The sequence below is a fragment of the Hemibagrus wyckioides genome, unplaced genomic scaffold, assembly GCF_019097595.1.
Source record: "Hemibagrus wyckioides isolate EC202008001 unplaced genomic scaffold, SWU_Hwy_1.0 Contig12, whole genome shotgun sequence".
Lineage (NCBI taxonomy): Eukaryota > Metazoa > Chordata > Actinopteri > Siluriformes > Bagridae > Hemibagrus > Hemibagrus wyckioides.
This window is the reverse complement of record NW_026690772.1, coordinates 189,591-202,776: the sequence shown is the minus strand read 5'-3', so window position 1 is coordinate 202,776 and position 13,186 is coordinate 189,591. Positions and strand designations below refer to the sequence as shown.

Genomic DNA, 13,186 nt, shown 5'->3' with positions numbered 1-13,186 from the left:
GGATTCCACCACTGGCACTGTCCGACAAGTTGCAGTTCCTGATTCCTATCAGCGTATTCCACTACAGTGCCTTCTTGTCAAGCTACTTGAAATTCCTGGTATTTTGAAGGCCATGATAGAATGGCAGCAGAGAGAGGGTGATGCACTTCAGGATGTCTTTGATGGGGAGTTTTGTAAAACGTATCCACTATTCTTGAGGTTTCAGTTCTGCTACTGCTGTATAGTGATGACTGTGAAATTGTCAATCCCCTTGGATCGAAGACTGGGATTCACAAGTTAGGATTTATATATTTCATCATGAAGAGCTTGCCACCAGACCTGCTATCAAGTTTACGGTCACACTTCCTTCTAGCAGTTTTCAAATCAGATAATGCAATTCAACCTATGGTCTTGATGCAGTGCTGTGCCCTATTGTTGAAGAGATCAGGTGTCTTGAGAGGGATGGCATCACTGTTGATACCCCCGAATTTCATGGTGTTGTTAAGTTCACAGTTGTCCAGGTAGTGGGAGACAATCTGGGCTTGAATGCCATTCTTGGCTAAACTGAAAGCTTCCAGGTATGGGGGTGCAAATCACCTAGGATCTTTTCTGGGCCAGAAAATCCCAAAAGCGATTCAATTTCCTGCAGAGACAGAACAACAGACATCTCCCTCAGTCTCTGAGTCCCAGAGTCTCAGAGCACAAGTACCTACAGCAGAACAAAAAAAACACTAGAAACATCAGGGTCTCTCTGACGTTTAAGATAAATATCGTAATGAGTAATGCAAACCTTTTAACCGGTAAACAAACCTTTCCTTTATTTTACTCAAGCTGTTTTTACTGTAAGGAACGTGACAGAATGTTAGATGTGTTATTATGAAACTGTGATGAGAAGAAGCACTTATGATGGGGCGGCAGGAGGAAATGTACAGTACATCATCTTTTTTGGAGAACAGGACATGTTTAGGCTTACATCCTGCTTCGTGTTAAGGTGTAAATTAAGTAGCCATCTAGAACACCAAAAGTGAATTACAGAGATTTTTTTGTTTTTTACGTTTTAACAGGATGCAGTTGGCGTACAGCTGGCCTCCGTGGCTCCGATTCGGTTCCTGAGGACTCCTTCTCATCGGGACTCCATCAAAGCAGAGCTCTCCGGGTCCTGTGTAAGCTTATGAATGCCTGTGTAACATGACAGCTGTTTAAATCTGAAAGACTTTGATAATAGAGAACTCCATTAGGACTCCATTATGTAAAGTTAATTTCTTTTTGTAACTTTTCTGCTCTCTGCAGGCCTACCAGTACAACCTCGTGGACGTGTTTTACGAGCTGCTTCTCTGCGGATACTTCACGAAGGGCTTAACGCCTCAGCCAGTAAGCGTCTTATCGGGAGATTTAAAAGCGATGCTTGAATGTAGTTTGAGAACAGGATCTATTTTATTTCATTTTGTTTTCCCATATTTTAAACCCTGGAATTAACAGAGCTTGTCGTCTCCCTTTCCTAAAGCTTCAGGGAGGACTCTCGGAGCGCCTGCTGGCGCTCATCAAGTGGGATGTAGACGTTCGGGAGCCTGGAGCAAAGATCTACTTCACAGTGCTTATTGTAAGTGTTCAAATGTCTTCTGATGCCACGATACACAAATGGTCAGCATTGTATCTCTAAGACAGTGACATTACACTGGATTTGTGTTTGTGTAATTTGTTGATAGGATCAGCTTACAGACCTTTTTGTGGTACTGTTCTCTCAGCCCCTGGAGCTCTACACCGACCCGCCAGCTTTAGCCAGCACGGTTAGGCATCTCCTCGGGCAGCATGTCGAGAAGAAGATGGTGAAGACTTTGGAGAGGCTCTTGGCAATGTCCTTCCCTTACTTCTACACCTTCCCAGTACCCACCAACACAACACACACACACAAACACACAATTTATTGCACAAGTTCCCATTCCATACTTTGTTACAGTTCATATTTTGTCCCTACATTGCTCAAGCGCTCCACAGATGAGTATAAATTGATTTTGTAACATTTCAATTGTCACATTTTAAAATATCTCTCTTCTTTTTCCCCTTGACAGGTCTACACAACGATCCCAGGACTTTAGGACCAGAATTGCACAGTCAGTTGTAGCCTGTGTAGCATTTTATCATTCTCACTAGAAATAATTGCTTTCTCGTTACATTTCCAGGTTTAGTGTTAATGAATTATCTGTGTTTGTCATTTCAACCAATATTAACCCTCCTCTCATCATCCTCCTATCCTAACTCTAATAAAGTATTTCATTTGCATCTATTACAGCCTCGGTCAGATCATTTCTATACATCAAGATATGTGTATATATATAAAATGTTGATTTTCAACTCAACTCCAATACATGACATTAGGTTTAAACTTTAATTCATGATAAAGGCACATGGTTACTTTTTGTTTATTCAGTACACTGTTACTCTGAAATGTTCTTATAAGTGAAGCAGAGACAACATTCTGCTTTATTGGTACAAACAATATCCTATAATTATATATCCTGTAATTTTTTTCCATTCATACATTTATTTATTCTTTCATGTGTTTATTATACCTGTGTGTATAAATGTATGTTACTTTACCAAATGTGAACTAAGATCCAGAACAAAATGTGAGCACTCCAGACCATAATTCCATTGTATAGTTACAAGAAGTTAAAATGGATGAATAAGGAAAGTGTTAGTCAAATTTGCTTTCCTTTTATTGATCATAATGAAATTCATCAAGATTGAGTGAAAATGAAATGAAAATGGAAATTGTGTATTAACATTTGTATTTTCAGTTAAATGGATGTACAATATCTGCCAAATTTTAAATGGATCAGCAAAAATCCATTCACAGTTGCATTTCCCAGGTCTTAAGTGTTACGACCCTGACCTGTGGAAACAGCACTTACTCTTCACTTAAGCACTTAAGAAGCCCTTTCTCTACAAAAAAACATGGCAGCATCTTAACAAATTTGGGAACAATATTTTTTTGGACTGATGGTTAATCATTATTCATAGTTTCATGTTTGGTGAAGGTCAAACAGAGTTTATCACAACAAACACCTCATACCAAGTGTCATGGTGGTGGAGGGGTGAGGATTCGGTTGTTTTGCAGCCACAGGCTCTAGAAAACTTTCAATCATTTGGACATTGATGATCTCCACTTTATATTAGAATATTCTTGAGACAAATGTAAGACTGTCCATGAGCTTATGTTGGGCTGAAACTGGGTCATATTAAAGGACAATAATCACAAGCACACCAGCAAATTTGTCTCTTTAAGGATGCTGAATCTGAGGACTTGTTTTTGTCTAGGTTAATGTCAGAAATACAGATAAAAAAGAAAAAGACGGGTTATTCTTGTGTTCTGATATGCTGAAATGCTGTAATGATTCCAAATGAATCTGTGAATTGAAACTGTGAACTATTCCCAGCGTGGTGAGCAATACTTTTGTTTTAAATATATTGATGGTTCTTGATGTAAATAATGTATATGTCTATTTAAATTCAGCTCCTGCAGATGGCAGTACATGACATGAAAATACTCTAGAACTGAACCTGATTGGACCTGGACACAACAGAACCATGTGGAGTGTTAAAGTAGCCATGAACATTAAACCTGAACAAAGCTTCAGCACAGATACATGGTGTGTGGAGTGCAGTCCGACTGAAACACTTGAATTACTGCAGAATCTTGAGCTTAATACAAGATGCTTATGTATTTGTGCACATGCTCTCAAACACCACCTTGTTAGGGGTTTTATATTGTTATAATTTGGTGTTTTGTTTAGACTTTAAGGCTGTACTATAAATCTGCTGAAGAATTTAATTTCACAATAAGAATTGTTTGGAATTGCAACAATATATTTTGTAGATTAGAAAAGGTTTAAGTTCATAGAAATAGGAAATACAGGAAGTAAATATATGAATCTTTTGCTCATTAAATTCTTTTAGAACATGTGTGTGTATTTTACATAAAGTGGCAAATCCTGCACTCTGATTGGTTAAAACAGAGGGAATCTACAGTTGAGGCTTTGTACACAAGAAATGCTTAGATGCTTCACTGAAGACAGAGTAGAAGGAAACTTGACATTTACAATAACATAAAAAGGAAACTTTCAGAAGAACAGAGGAAATTAAAACATGATGGTTTTCTGTATGTTTCTGTTTTTTACCATGTTCATAGGTAAGCTTATATTTTATTTATCCCCATATATCTTGTTTAAATGTTTTATAACTAGCAAAGAAATGTTTCCATGTGTGAGTGTTTTAGATTGTAAGCATGTACTGTATGTATACTGTATAATATAAAATGATAATATTCTGAAATAAATGTCCTCTTCAGGTGAGAGCACACAGGACAGCATTACTCCAACATCTTCTGCTGTCTATGGTAAAGAGGAGCAAGCAGTTACACTCTCCTGTGATTATAAATACACTGTTTCTATGAACAATCTACAGTGGTATGGACAATATTCCAATGCAGCACCAGAATTCCTCGTTCTGTTGACGGAATCGGGAGGGAATCAGACAGGTGATACTCCTCATCCTCATTTGTCTGCTAAAGTTCATAAGAGTCTGAAGCGTGTGGATTTGGAGATCTCGCCTGCTTCAGTATCAGACTCTGCACTGTACTACTGCGCCTTGCAGCCCACAGTGACAGGAAAGTCAACTTCACTGTCCAAAAACCTACAGAGACCTCAAACATGAAAGTGTTAAAGAATCACAATAAGAAGAAAAGACTGGAAGCTATGCATAACATCAGCATTCTGATTATTGATCCAATAGAAATGTATGTATATAACCATATATGAATACTTTATTTGAAGTGAATAGAAAAAACATTCTAAGTGAATCCAAATACAGATAGAAAAGTTAGGTGTGTGTTTGAAGAAGCCACATGTTCACTCCCTCTGCAGTATTAAGTGCAGTTCTCATAAACAATAGTGGCAGGTTTGATGGTTTATTTACTTAATGACAGTGTAAAGATCACATGCTGGAATTTGATTCTGTTCTAGGAATAAAAATGTGGATATTGTACAACTCTTTTGACAAGCAGCTGATCTGATTCATTTTTATTTTATGTTTGTTTGTTTGTTTCTCAGCATGAGATTTAATGTGTTCATCATGTGTGTCTTTGCAGGGTGTTTAATATATTTTTGAGAATTACAGGATACCTGAAAGTATGTATAACTAAGAATAAGAATTGTGGAAAATAAAAACACAGTTTCCATCACACAATCAGGAAATAAATAAGCTCTACTGAAATAGTTCTCCATAATTAATTCTTGAGGTAGATGAGCTACAACAGCTAAAGACCACATCAGGTTTCATTCCTGTTCACCAAGAACAGAAATCTAAGACTACAGTAACAACCCTGTAAATGACATAAATCATACTAAAATATTTTTTTAAAATCCATAATCCTTACTGCAAATATCACAGAAACTACTTGAAGCCTCATAATATTCACCAAGCTATACTGGAGCAACAGTACAGTTTCCAGCAAAGAAGCTACAATCCTGTAAACTTGACCTATACTGAAACCTCCACCTGACACTAAAGCAAGCTTGTTCTACAAGAATTGATTTTAATCTTCATGTCCACCGAGATTAATGATATATTTGGCCCAATGGCAAGAGCTGCTTGCTTGGTTCACACTTAGCGTCTGCATTCCAAAAAAGGTTCAAATCCCACAGGAGCCCTTACTTTATTGTTAACTTGACTTTGTGTAACCGAGTTCCTTTTACTCGGACCCCAGTCCATATGAACTGGAAGGTCATACAGTTACAGAGTACAGTGACCCTCCATTGGCACACAACAAGCTAGATTGGGACAACCTGGCTCGTTGGTCTGGGGGTATGATTCTCGCTTTGGGTGCGAGAGGTCCTGGGTTCAAATCCCGGACGAGCCCTGGTCCTACATGGAATAGAGTGGTTGGGACAAAACTAATGGGAACTTGTGCTGCCGGCTTGGTTCTCACTTGGAAGCTTGTTTCTCCAGAGGTCCAAGAAGGTTCAAATCCCACTGTAATTACCTCTGAAAATTAAAGCTCCAACCTGGAGCCTCTCTTTGGAATACGGGGAGCAGGATAGAGAATGTCACACTTTGTGGAGACATGAACCTCTGAAATATTAATATAATAGAGTACAGAAAGACCTCAGAATATTGTCGTTTTACTAACACAATTCATCATGTTCACTGTTATATTCATGTGTCTGTGGCTTTCATTAGGTAAGTTAACATTGATCTTTTCAGAAAGGAGATAATAAATTAATGATTAATTAGCCTGTGTGATGTTAAGAAAAAATAGAATATGAGTTATATAACTCAAAACTAAAAAATTATTATGTTCTCTTCTCTATAACAGGTGACTCCATGGCAGATTTATTAGAACCACTTTTCACTCATAAAGTTGTAGATGAAGGTGATGATGTTACTCTGTCCTGCAGCAACAAAGACAGTGGTTCAGTAAACAACCTACAACGGTACAAACAACATCCAAAATCTAAACCTGAGTTCCTTTTTTTCATCACTCCATGTGGAGGTAAATCCCTATGCCACCACGTCTGTCTGCTAAAGTTGATGATAAAACTAAACAAGTGGATCTGATAATCTCCTCGGCTGCTTTTAATGTTTGATAATATACAATTAGAAGGTAATTTATTCATAATCACACTCTCTGGTATCACCCAGATGAGGATGGGTTCACATTTGAGTCTTCCTCATATCGTCTCACAGAGTTTTTTCTTGCCGCTGTTGCCTCAGAGTTGCTCATTAGGGGTAAAGTTAATTTTCAACTTTGTAATTTCTATTCTGAATTTCTGTATTTCTGTAAAGCTGCTTTGAGACAATGTCCTTTGTTAAAAGTGATGTACAAATAAAAATGAAGTGAACTGAATTGAATTGAACTGAATTTAATTACCTTTTGGTTATAGACACAGCAAATTTACTTATGAGAGATTTTGTTTAAATCTGGATCAGTTTCCTATGATTTTCCACAGCAAATTATCATAATTATTTATAAATGTACAAATAATTTAAAAACCACACAAACAGATAAAGGCTTATAGTATTGTATAGATGATGAATCTTGAAATACGACACCAGCCATAATGACTCTAGATTTCTGTCACTGACACTGTGTGAAGTGATCTGTACAAAATAACACTAAAACTGCATCACTTCCTGGGTGTGTCCTTCTAGAGACGTGTAAAGTTCAGCACATACAGCACTATTATACAGAATCCTCACAGAGCTGTGTTCAGAAATGGATCAACTATACAACTTACTGTACATAGTGAGATACATACCACTGATTCTCACTCTAGTTACAGGTAATTCATTTTCATCAGTTTATCAATAGTTTTAACTATCACAATCATATTTAATCAGTTAATTAATTACATTAATTAATAACCATGGTTTTTTTGGCGACGCTACCCATGCACTTGGAGGGTTGTGGGGCTGTGGTCAAGGGAGGCCTGCCAGGTCGGGAAAGAGAGGCACTCTGGCAGGCGGTCGCAATGGTTGTACCACGCATGCTTCCATTACCAGACGTGATTCAAGATCCAAACCCAGGAAAGGTTTGAAAGGCTTAGGCTCTTGTTGACAAGGTTTGCTGATATGAACTCGCATCCCAGTCTGTTGCAATAAATTCAATTCAATTCAATTTTATTTGTATAGCGCTTTTAACAAAGAGCATTGTCTCAAAGCAGCTTTACATGAGAAACCACATAAGAAAACAACAAACATATGAACAGACAAACAGACAAACAGTCCTAGATGTTATCCCAAGTGAGCAAGCCTGAGGTGACTGAGGCGACTGTGGCAAGGAAAACTCCCTTAGATGGTATGAGGAAGAAACCTTGAGAGGAACCAGACTCAAAAGGGAACCCATCCTCAGTTGGGTGACAATTGTGTGATGTAGATACAGCATGTGTATAGTGTTATGTGAATCAATAAGGAGGTTGTTGTCCATGGCGCTGCTTGAATATCCCAATCCTCACAAGCAGAACCCGGCTGGAGCTGGTCCATCTCCGGATGCCACTGGAGCCGGCACAGTCTCTGTATGCCTCGGGATGGGTAGAAGAAAGGAAACAATGGAACAGCATTAGCGTAGCTGCTGTTCATAATATTAGCAGTACTAGCTGAATGTGCATTTAATCAGATGTACTGGCGTGCAAGGTTATGGGAAGTGTTAGATGTATGCCTGACTAAAGAGATAAGTCTTTAGTCTATATTTAAACTGGGAGACTGTGTCTGAGCCCCGAACACAGTCAGGAAGACTATTCCAGAGTTTTGGAGCTAAATACAAAACGCTCTACCTCCTTTTGTGGATTTTGATATTTTGGGAACTACTAGAAGTCCAGAATTTTGTGATCTTAAAGAGCGTGGTGGATTGTAATGTGTTAGAAGACTGGATAGATAGGTGGGAGCTAAACCATTTAGAGCCTTGTATGTGAGTAGAGCTAGTTTATAGTCAATTCTAAACTTAACAGGTAGCCAGTGCAGGGATGATAATATTGGGGTTATATGATCATATTTTCTTGATCTGTTAAGAACTCTGGCGGCTGCATTCTGGACTAACTGTAGCTTGTTTATTGAAGATGCAGGACAACCACCTAGTAATGCATTACAGTAGTCCAGTCTGGAGGTCATGAATGCATGAACTAGCTTTTCTGCATCAGATACAGATAAAATGTTCCTAAGATTGGCAATATTTCTAAGATGGAAGAAGGCTGTTTTTGTGATATTGTAAATATGGTTTTCAAAGGATAAGTTGCTGTCTAATATTACACCCAGGTCTTTCACTGTTGAGCTAGTAGTAACAGTGCATCCTTCTAGGTGCAAGCTGAATTGTGAGAGCTTCTGTGTACTAGTTTTTGGGCCAATAAGTAATATCTCCGTTTTGTCAGAATTTAATAATAGGAAATTATCGGTCATCCAATCTCTAATATCTTTAACACACTCAGTTAATCTAGACCAATTAGATATTTCATCTGGTTTTGATGAGATATATAAAGGTGCACGATCCGGGCCGCTGTCTTCGGGACTGTGCACTGCATTGATCTGCATGGATCTCCAGTGGCGACCCGTCAACCATACAGCATCTGTGTCCAACCAACATGGAAATACAGCCCACGGTTGCGAAACACCTAGACCCAGGGCTAGCTGTGAGTGTACAGCCTGTATAACAGTGTAAATTTGCTGTCCCCTCAAAATAACTCAACACACAGCCATTAATGTCTAAACCGTTGGCAACAAAAGTGAATACACCCCTAAGTGGAAATGTCCAAATTGGGCCCAAAGTGTCAATATTTTGTGTGGCCACCATTATTTTCCAGCATTGCCTTCACCCTCTTGGGCATGGAGTTCACCAGAGCTACAGGTTGCCATATATTTACAAAAATGTGAGGGGTGTACTCACTTTTGTGAGATACTGTATATTGCCACTTACTGAACAATCATCTAATTTTTAATATTATTAGTGTATATTTTGCAACAAGTTTGAAGTAATATCTAAATAATGCTAGTCTAAGTAGATTGATTGATAATGTTAAATTGCCCCTAGGTGTGAATGGGTGAGCAAATGGCTGTGTGTGTGTGTGTGTGTGTGTGTGTGTGTGTGTGTGAAAGAGAGAGAGAGAGAGAGAGCGAGAGAGAAACAATTATTTTTTTCAATTATATTTCTGCACATATATAAATTTGGTAAGTTAAAAAACAATTTTTTTGGTGTTAAGGTTTTTCTCTTCAGTGAACACAAGATGGCGCAGTCCCTTATCTTAATGTTGGTCAAGAACCAGAGCGCCACACAACCTGCTCACATTCTCTGAGACATAGAGTATACTTGTTCTTCTATCATACATACTGCTGATATAATATCCTAACCCCTGCCCTGGTTACTCTTAGTGCCTAAGCTAATTTCAGAGATATCATTCTGATTAAACAACACAACTGTCCACTTAACACTAAACTGTCATAAGAATAAATAATCATCTAATGTCATTTCTCTGACACCTGCTGTGTCAGAAACATTAAAAACTAGAAACTTATATGTGAATGTGCCTTTATTCTTCTTTCTCTTCTTCTGATGCTATTGTGAGTACAGGAAAGTTTTATTTTTCAGATTTAACTGTTAGAGCTGAGAAATAAGGGATTAATTCAACCTTAATTACCAAGGGAAAATATTAATTCCTTCCTCATTCTTAAATAAATCATATTCTCTTCCACTTAGTGTTTCTAACATTAATCTGCCTGCTGGTGTTTACACAAACTTTCTCTAATTTACAAATATCACTAACATATGTAAAATAACATAAATACATTATTTTCCTGCTTTCAGTATGTGTTTACTTAAATGTGCTCTGGACAGGTTTCCCATATGAGGCTGAATGTAAAGCCAGGATGTTTCAGTAAGAATCAACAATCTGACAACAACATTGGTGACACTGTCATGTGATGCTGTGGGGTGGAGCAATTTTGAAGCTTTATGGTGTTAACATATTAGATTACAGAAAGATCTCCACTATTTTCACTGAGCTAAGACCAGTCATCATGTTCACTGTTATATTCATGTATCTGTGGCTTTCACTAGGTGAGTTAACATTGACTTTTTGTTATTGCAGAAATATTAACTATATTATATTAAATATTAGTCTGTGTGGTGATGCAGTGTGAAAATGCTGAGGAGGTCAGACTTAAGTATTTCCTGTTGATTATTTAAAGTTTATGTTCTCTTCTCTATGACAGGTGACTCCATGGCAAATTCAGTAGAGCCAGATTTCCCTCAGAAAGCTGTAGATGAAGGTGATGATGTTACTCTGTCCTGCAGCTACAAAAAAAGTGGTGCAACAGACTACCTGCACTGGTACAGACAATATCCAAAATCTAAACCTGAGTTCCTTCTTCAAATTGTTCAAAGAGAAACTACAACTTCCAACACTCAACTAAGAATGTCTGCTAAATTTGATGATAAACAAGTGTATCTGAACATCTCCTCTGCTGCTGTATCAGACTCTGCTCTATACTACTGTGCTCTGAGGCCCACAGTGACAGGAAATCCAACTGCACTGTACAAAAACCTTCACACAGTTTTGCTACATGCCCTTTTGGGGAAATCTCTCTTTCTTTCTTAAGATTTATAAAGAGTTTATATTATTATAATATTTGATTATTAGTAGACAGTTCATTCATTCATTCAGTCATTCATTCATTCTTCTTCTATTCTTCTATAACTATTCTATTTTGGCCAGGAAACCAGAAGTTACATTAGACAGAAAGTTAAACAGAAAGGTACTCAGAGGGTCCAATTAGGACCATTTCTGAACTTCAGTGAAGCAGCTGAGGCTCTGTAGACGTTCAGGAGTTGAATAAAGTAATGTTCTGAAAATTATTATTGTCATAATTTGTGAAAAAAACAAACAATCAAACAAAACCATGGCTTCTTTTTCCCAGCAGGCTTTTTTATGTGCAAACTGGGATTTAGTTTTATGATTGATTTAGTTTTATGATTTGATATTTAAAAAATAAATAAATAACTAAGTTCAAACAGAAAAGACCTTGGTGTGTTAAAGTCTCTTTCCTTTCACCACAAGATGGTGGAGGCTGTTATCTTATTGTTGGACAAGTACTAGGATTCTGCTTACATCCCCCAGAGATGCTGACATTATGATTATGAATACTTTACACAATTATAAAGACTACAGCTATTCTTCAGCCTTACATAGATAATACTTTTATATATAAAAAAGTCTAGAACCAATCAGAATGTTTTAATAATCTCTGCTTGTACAATCAAGCTAATTAGTGTCATTTTCAACACATCATCAAGCCTTGAAAGGAGTTTGCTTGAATCCAGAAAGGAAACTGAACTTGTAGTAGGGCTATACATGCAATTTCTGTAAAAATGAAATGTACATGTTCACTTGCAATGGGATGTTTGTCATGAGATAATATAAATACTACACTCTTTATTTGTACACAGTTTCATGCTTAAATGAAAAATAATGATATAAAAATCCAACAATACAGATGATATAAAGAAAAGAGGCTGGTTTGTTCCTCACCACAGTAAAATACTCCTCAACTGTTTGTAATCCTATTTAATAAACAGGTCATTAGGTCTACACACACCTAAATTTCCATTTCCCTTCCTGCATTGTACCAGACTCCACTTCCCACAATGCACACTCACTTCCACATTCATTAGTTCATTTATTTTATTGAAGTATTTTTCATGCTATCAGTTTGTGTTTGTTTACCATGTGCTCAGGAAAATTTATCCATGTGGTGCTGAATGTAAAGCCAGAAAGCTTCAGTAAGAATCAACAATCTGTCAGTAACATTAGTGACACTGTCATGTGATGCTGGGGGGTGGAGCTTCATGAATGTTTATAATGTTAATATATCAGACTGCAGAAATTTTATTTTCATTTATAAGCTCATCCATCATGTTCACTGTTATATTCATGTGTCTGTGGCTTTGACTCGGTGAGTTAACATTGATTTTTGTATATTCAGAAATTGTTTTTAATTAGATTACTTAGTCTTATTAGTTATGTAGTATATCTGCGTAATTTAACACTGCAATGTGTGTACTTTCATTCGTTTGTGTTAAAGCTTGACACAGGAAACCTGCTCTCCACATAGCAATATCTCTACAGATGGTATAACCACTACAGAACAATTCTGGGGTTTTTTAGCAGTGACTATAACTGCCTTATTTATTAGTGCATCATTTGTTTTCTGCTCTTGTGCACAGTATTCACAGTAAAATAAAGTCAATTCAGTTTAAGTTGAACAATGGATACTGCTACAAACAAGGAGACCACTCGCGTGCGGTGCTGCGTGTGCCGCTGTCAAACCTTTATATCCTTTTATTTAGGAATAAATATTTTACAATGATAAAATAGCATGTCTGATGCAATGGTTTGTGAAGTAACAGTGTTTTTGTTCTGTGTTGTACTGGTTACTCAGTTCACTCTCACTGATATTGTTAAGTAATAATCTGTAAAAAGTTATACTACAACTGCATCACTTCCTGGGTGTGTCCTTCTAGAGACGTGTAAAGTTCAGCACATACAGCACTATTATACAGAATCCTCACAGAGCTGTGTTCAGAAATGGATCAACTATACAACTTACTGTACATAGTGAGATACATACCACTGATTCTCACTCTAGTTACAGGTAATTTTCAATC

General features: G+C 37.3%; 1 non-coding gene across 1 annotated transcript; it reads left to right on the top strand.

Annotated features, from left to right (window-relative positions):
* Positions 1-5,824: 5,824 nt before the first annotated feature.
* trnap-ugg (transfer RNA proline (anticodon UGG)) lies at positions 5,825-5,896 on the top strand. The gene has a single exon. It is a non-coding gene; the product is annotated as a tRNA-Pro (tRNA).
* Positions 5,897-13,186: the final 7,290 nt, after the last annotated feature.